Source organism: Camellia sinensis, chromosome 1 (genome assembly GCF_055761805.1).
Source record: "Camellia sinensis isolate YWXY chromosome 1, ASM5576180v1, whole genome shotgun sequence".
Lineage (NCBI taxonomy): Eukaryota > Viridiplantae > Streptophyta > Magnoliopsida > Ericales > Theaceae > Camellia > Camellia sinensis.
In genome coordinates this window covers 39,996,876-40,004,436 of record NC_138961.1, presented here as the reverse complement: position 1 = coordinate 40,004,436, position 7,561 = coordinate 39,996,876, and positions in this window count along the sequence as shown.

Genomic DNA, 7,561 nt, shown 5'->3' with positions numbered 1-7,561 from the left:
TAGGACCTTCATGTCCTCGTCTTCAATCTCTGCCTTCTCTGATTTTCGAATGCTGCAGGTGGATTTCATTGCTTTCATGGAGCAATTCTCCGTCTGGAGTTGATCCCCTCTGACTCCTTCAACCCCATGTTCTGTTGGGAACCGTAGTAGTTGATGCAATGTTAAGGGAACTGCCCCCATTGCATGCAACCATGATCTTCCCAAGATTTGTAAGGAGATGGAGTGTCGATGATGGTGAATTCTATTGTGATCTCTCTGGTGCCAGCCTGCACCTCCAAGCTTACTGCTCTCAGTGCCCATGTTGGCGTTCCATTAAACCCAACCATTGGGCCATTGGGTTGCTCCATATCGTCTGGATGTAGGCCGTGCTCCTTGTAACATCGGACATACATGATGTCACAAGAACTTCCTTGGTCAATCAGGATGCGTTTCATTTGGCACTCCCCAACCTGGAGGGATACTACCAAAGCATCATTATGCGGGTGCTGGACCATCTCGAGGTCGGCTTCGGTATAAGACACTACTGGTCCCAAGCATTCATCTGCCCGATGTCTCTTGTCCCCGACTTGGTAGACATGTTGCAGGTGCTTTCACCTTCTGAGTCTCCCCCCTAATTTCGTTCTCGTTGACCCTCGAGTGAATTACATTAATTACCCGAGGTCTTTCTGCCTGAGGTTGTTGTGCTAGGGGAGGCGGAGCTGCTGGCGCCCGAGGCAGTTTTGCCTGTTCTTCCCTTGTTCTGGTCTCATCGACGAGGTCCCTTCAGATTGCCTTACCTCATCAGATCTTCTAAGTGTGCTTTTAGTGTTCTGCAGACCTGAGTCATACGCCTGCCTTCAACATATACCTTTAACTGTGCAATCTCCTCGGGGTTACATACCTCGGGTATAAAACTTTTGCTTCGGCAAGATACTAACCTGTAAACTTTTCATAAATTCTAACAAGTGTGAAACATATACTACTCAATGTTAACTTTGCAAACTTTTTCTCAAGCTTCAACAAGTGTTTAAACGGTGATCTCGGTCTAGCCTACTTGTAAATTGCTACAAATTTCAACAAGGATTAATATATACTGTAACAGGGATTAACAAGGATTAACATAACAAGTGTTAAACAATAATCTATTTGTAAATTGCTACGAATTTCAACAAGTGTTTAAACAACATACTTAGCTTTTTCCTCAACCTGTAAATTGTTGCAAATTTCAACAGATGATCATATGTCGGCTTAACGTTATCTTGTAAATTGCTACAAATTTCAACAAGTGTTAAGCATCTTCTTTGGTTTAACCAACTTGTAGATTGCTACAAGTGTTTAGCAATAACCTCGGCTTTGCTTCAACTCGTAAATTGTTACAAATTTCAACAAGTGAAGAGAAACAGTCATCTCGGCTTAACTTCAACTTGTAAATTGCTACAAATTTCAACAAGTGAAGATAAGGAACCAGCTTAACTCCAACTTGTAAATTGCTACAAATTTCAACAAGTGAATTAAGGAATAATCTCGGCTTAACTTCGACTTGTATATTGCTACAAATTTCAACAAGTGAAGATAAGGAATCAGCTTAACTCCAACTTGTAAATTGCTACAAATTTCAACAAGTGAAGATAAGGAACCAGCTTAACTCCAACTTGTAAATTGCTACAAATTTCAACAAGTGAATTAAGGAATAATCTCGGCTTAACTTCGACTTGTAAATTGCTACAAATTTCAACAAGTGAAGATAAGGAATCGGCTTAACTCCAACTTGTAAATTGCTACAAATTTCAACAAGTGAAGATAAGGAACCAGCTTAACTCCAACTTGTAAATTGCTACAAATTTCAACAAGTGAAGATAAGGAACCATCTCAGTTTAACTTCAGTTAAACATCATCTTCGGTTTAACTTCGGTTAAGCATCATCTCGGTTTAACTTCGGTTAAACATCATCTTCGGCTTAACTTCGGTTAAGCATCATCTCGGTTTAACTTTGGTTAAACATCATCTTCGGCTTAACTTCGGTTAAGCATTATCTCGGCTTAACTTCGGTTAAGCATTATCTTGGCTTAACTTCGGTTAAGCATCATCTCGGTTTAACTTCGGTTAAGCATCATCTTCGGCTTAACTTCGGTTAAGCATTATCTCGGCTTAACTTCGGTTAAGTATCATCTCGGTTTAACTTCGGTTAAGCATCATCTCGGTTTAACTTCGGTTAAACATCATCTTCAGCTTAACTTCGGTTAAGTATCATCTCGGCTTAACTTCGGTTAAGCATCGTCTCGGTTTAACTTCGGTTAAACATCATCTGGGCTTAACTTCGGTTAAGCATTATCTCGGCTTAACTTCGGTTAAGCATCGTCTTGGTTTAACTTCGATTAAACATCATCTGGGCTTAACTTCAGTTAAGCATCATCTCGGTTTAACTTCGGTTAAGCATCATCTCGGTTTAACTTCGGTTAAACGTCATCTTCAGCTTAACTTCGGTTAAGTATCATCTCGGCTTAACTTCGGTTAAGCATCATCTCAGCTTAACTTCGGTTAACCATCGTCTCGGTTTAACTTCGGTTAAACATCATCTGGGCTTAACTTCGGTTAAGCATTATCTCGGCTTAACTTCGGTTAAGCATCGTCTCGGTTTAACTTCGGTTAAACATTATCTCGGCTTAACTTCGGTTAAGTATCATCTCGGCTTAACTTCGGTTAAGCATCATATTGGTTTAACCAACTTGTAAATTGCTACAAATTTCAACAAGTGGTAAATGCATTCTTCTTCTCTCTGCCCCCAGTGTGAACTTAAAATCCACTTGGGTTCTCATCATATATGTAGCTTCGACCTTGTCACCGAGGTTGAATTCAAGCCGAGGTTGTCGACCTTGGTTTCTCTATTGATCTTACTTGGCTCCAACCTGAGTTTGATTTTCGACCTCGCATCGGCGAGTCGTTTCTCTTTTCTTGTTCCGACGCCTTTGTTCCTGGCATGTCTTCCTCGGCCCTAGCATACTTCTCAATTCTGGCCAACTTTAGTCTGATCTTGTGTGTTTCCTTTCTATCTTCTGGGATCTGAGATCTGCTCATTGTGCTTTTCTCTTCTCGGATTTAGGTCCCGAGATCTTATCTTCTGGAATCTTGGATCTACTCACTCAGGTTGAGCTCTTCTATACTTGAATATTATCTTCTTGGGAGCGCTCATGCCCTTTGTCTTTGCATCCCTTCTGGAAGGGTCTTCGTTCCTCCGCAGGTATCTATCCTTCCATACCTGGAGGTCGTCTTCGTTGCTTCGATCTGTTGTCTTTGGTACGTCACCTTCCTGGCCGGCTTCTTTCACTCCGTGACTCTGGTCATGAGTGTCTGTGTTGCTATTGTCCTCTTCAACGTCGAGATCGATAGGTCTTCCACTCCTAGCAGGAGCGTTATCTCTAATCTGATCCTTTTGTCCGTCATTGGCCATCTATTCTTCTTTCTTTCCCACAGACGGCGCCAAATTGTGTGGGTGATTTTCCGACCACACTGCCCGCTTAGTAACCAACTGGAGAGCACTAGCAGAATAGATGGCACCTGACTGACCTGCAACAGAAATATAAGAGCCCCGCGGTGGTTTCGACCACTCGGGGGCACTCCGACGATCAAGTTAGTATATCTCTCAAAGATAAATCAAGTACTAAACTCACAAGCTTGAGTATCAAAAAGCATACCTTAGACCCATGGGGGTGCCTCTCTTTTATAGCCAACATAAACCTAGTCCCAATAGAAGCCTGACTTCTATAGACTCAAGATTACTGCTAATCTGGGACTCTCAGTGGGATTAGGATAAACTCTCTAAGAGTCTTATCTTTACCCAAACTGAAGTCTTCTCTTCTCATTCTAGGACTCTTGTCCCTTATCCACTTATCTCGGATTCCGATATCTTCGGAGATAACCTCGGCTTTACCGAGATCACCTCGGCATCACGACCAGGACACGTGGCACCTCGGCTGACACGTCGGCGTCACCTTGCCACGTGTTGGTACTCAGAAAATATATCCCCACAGTTGTCTTTTTTTTTTTGGTAATGGATGTCACGTGAACACTGTTGCGCTCATGGGAATCTTGACGTGTAAAAATTACATTTTCAGTCAATATGTGCGTACCCTGTATGTGATGGATAGCTTTTGTTATTTTACATTATTAAAATGTCTAGTTTATTATCATGGCAGAAATTAATATGAAAAATACGTTTTTTTTTTAATTAGACAAGTTGTCCAGTTTATTAGCATGGCTGCACAAAATATTATTTTGTGGACATTATTAAAATGTTTTTTGGTTCTCACAAAAAAGTAAATCAAACGTGATGGCACCCTTGACAACAATGTCATGGACCTACATACAAAAGCTACGCATTTGTGTAAACATGGCCGCCACAACCTTGGCCATTATATTCTTCCCCTCTTGTCTATTTTATTCCTTCAAGAGTTCATAGTGTGGTTTTCTCTCTGTCCCTCTCTCACCATCAACTTGAATTATTTTATTTGCTTGGAAGTGTTTGAAGTTGTTCACATTTTTCGCCAAACTCAAAGAACAAATGGCAAATGACGCAGGTCCGAGTCACCGCGTTGCACTTTACATTCCCGTCCAGGAAGCTATTGATGAAATTGCGAGGGAAATGGTGGTCGAAACTGATCACAACTTGGTAGAAGCCTATAACAGTGTGGCAAGATATTATTACAACAATTATTACAGAGTCCCTCGAAATACGTCAATACTTTCGGGACGATTATGGATGTTTGAGTTGTTTAACGGCCACCAGGGCCGGTTTGAAGATAATGTCAGTATGTCACAACCAGTGTTCTTGTTGTTATGCGATGCGCTTCACAGTTTCGGATTGACGTTGCCAGAGCGCGAGCATGGCGTTTTGCTGGAAGAGAAGGTAGCCATTTTTATTTGTGCGTTGCAGGGTCTATCTTGGAAACATTTGCAAGAACGGTTCCAACACTCAAAGGAGACATTGTCACCCAATTTTCATGAGGTAATGCAAGTTATGATACCGTTTACATCGGTTCATAGTAGGAGTCTTACACCTGAACAAGTACAACAAGGGGGCCATCCACATTTACGGTCACAGCAGCGGTACCGGCCATTCATGGTGACAATTTCCATAAACGTGCAAAAATTTTTAAAGCTTACAAAAAAACCAGGATGAGGCCAAAATAAAATAGGCTATTAATCACCATCGGCCCAATGGGTGGTATGTATGTCAAACAAAATTAAAACACAAGTACTAAAATTGTAACATGAATAAAGTATAAAGAGTAGCAAAATAATTTATTCAAAAAGAATTGAAGTCAGCTTGTATATTTGATTTTAAGATAAATTATATTCACATCTATAAAATAATGAACAAAATTACCGTTAAACGTGTCAATTCTAAATAATTTTTTTTTTCTTCACAGTAGTTGTAATTTTGATGGTATTAATAGATGATGAAATTATTATATTATGGTTACATATTTTACATTTCAAACTCTGTTTAACAATAGTTACAAATTAGGTAAATTATAAATATACCTGATGGAATTTGCTTAAAAAACAAATTGTTTGCTGTGATTTGAAAAATCAGAACTACTCCTTCATTTAAAAAATTTATTTTTAACAGAATTAACTTCTCACAATAAAATTTATAATTGCTCTCCTATACATTCTATAAAATAACCTAAATTTAAATGAAACAAATTTTTAACATTATTAAAACTGTTAATTATAAATGATGATTTATTAACAAACTGTTTGACTAACAGATGTGCAATGGTATTATCAACTAAATAACTTTTTTATTTTAAAAACAGAACAATATAATTTTATAAAGTTGAAAGATTAATAATCGTAATTTTTTTTTACTGTTTTTCCTTTTTCTCAAGTCAAAAACCAAGTACAGAATAATGTTGGGCTTCTATGGACTAATCATAGACAGCTTACATTGATTGTGCAAACTATTCGATATATAGCGCTTGTTGAGTACTTATGTTAATATGTTAATTGATTGGTGCGTTGCATAGGACTGCATCGGTGCATTGGACGGGACGCACGTGATGGCACGTGTCTCGCAAGAGTACGCCACATCATATTATGGCCGGAAAGGCGTGCCGACACAGAATATAATTGCTGTATGCGACTTTAATTTGTGCTTCACATTTGTCTCTACCGGTTGGGATGAGAGCATGCACGACAGTCGAGTTTTCCACTACGTGACAACCGAAGAGAAACATCGCTTCCCGTACCCCGCACCAGGTACAAAATATTAAACCGAAATATGAATACGTAGAAACTATAAATATAAAAAATTTCCCAAAATGTAGTTTATTTCCCAAAATTCAAAATTTTGGAAAACAACTTAAAAAACATAAAACAAATGAAAATGAAAAAATTTCAAAAATAATGAAGTGGTATATAAGAATGTGAAAATGAAAATGAGATGTTATAATTTATTGTTTACAATTTTTTGCAAAAGTACTCTTTTGTAGAAATGCTGTTAATGAATTAGAAAGTAATTAGAAATATGTTTGCGTAATTGGAATTATAATTGTTCACAACAAAAGAACTTCACAATGAAATTATAATTGAAAACAAAATTGGGATAAGAACAATTTTTATTAATGAAAATGTAATTGTCCAAAAAAAAATTATTATAATTCATAAACAATGCTGTAATTGGGAATATAATTTTTGAGAACAAAAGGAATTGGGAGAAGGAGTAATTGAAAACAAAATTGGGAAAAAATTAATTTAGAAATGGAGAAATTATTCAACAAAAGAATTAATTATTAAAAAAAAACATTACGAACCAATGCAAGTTAATTGAAGAATAATTTAAGTGGTACAGAATACAGTCAAATTGAAAATGAAATGAAACAAATTTTGCAAGAAAATACTATTTGGTGGATAGCGGTTACAGCAACAAGACAGGGTACCTAGCCCCCTACAAGGGGTATAGGTATCACCAAAATGCCCATCGAAATCGAACATTGCAGAATCAGTTCGAAATGTTCAACAAGGCACATTCGTCATTACGTAGTTGTATTGAGCGGACATTCGGTGCCTGGAAGTCTAGGTGGGGGGCATTGCGGAATATGCAGAAGTTAAGTTTTTCTAATCAAGTTACATTTGTATGTGCATCGATGGCGTTACACAACTTCATACGCCGACATAGCGAACTTGATGAGGTCATGATGGGTATCCCAGACCGTGACGATTACGTGGCCCCACAAATGCCCGACCACGACGAATACACACGAGTTGCTGATGTGATGGAGGAAGAGGACTCGGACCCTGCAATGGAGGCTATAAGGGTGAACATTACTAACGCACTGGTACGGCAAGCACACCGGTAAGGGTGAATTGAAAATACAAGAATATTGGTTGAAGGTTTTTGCAGTATCTTTTATAATAATTTGTTCTCAACCTGCCTATGCCAAAAAATAATTTCTAGCCATTTGTCAGAAAAAAAACAAAACATAAAAAAAAGAAAAGGAAATTTGTATGACTGGGCATGTACGTGGTTTATCTTTTTTTATTCACATGTTATGATATGAATTCCCGAAAATACAAAGTA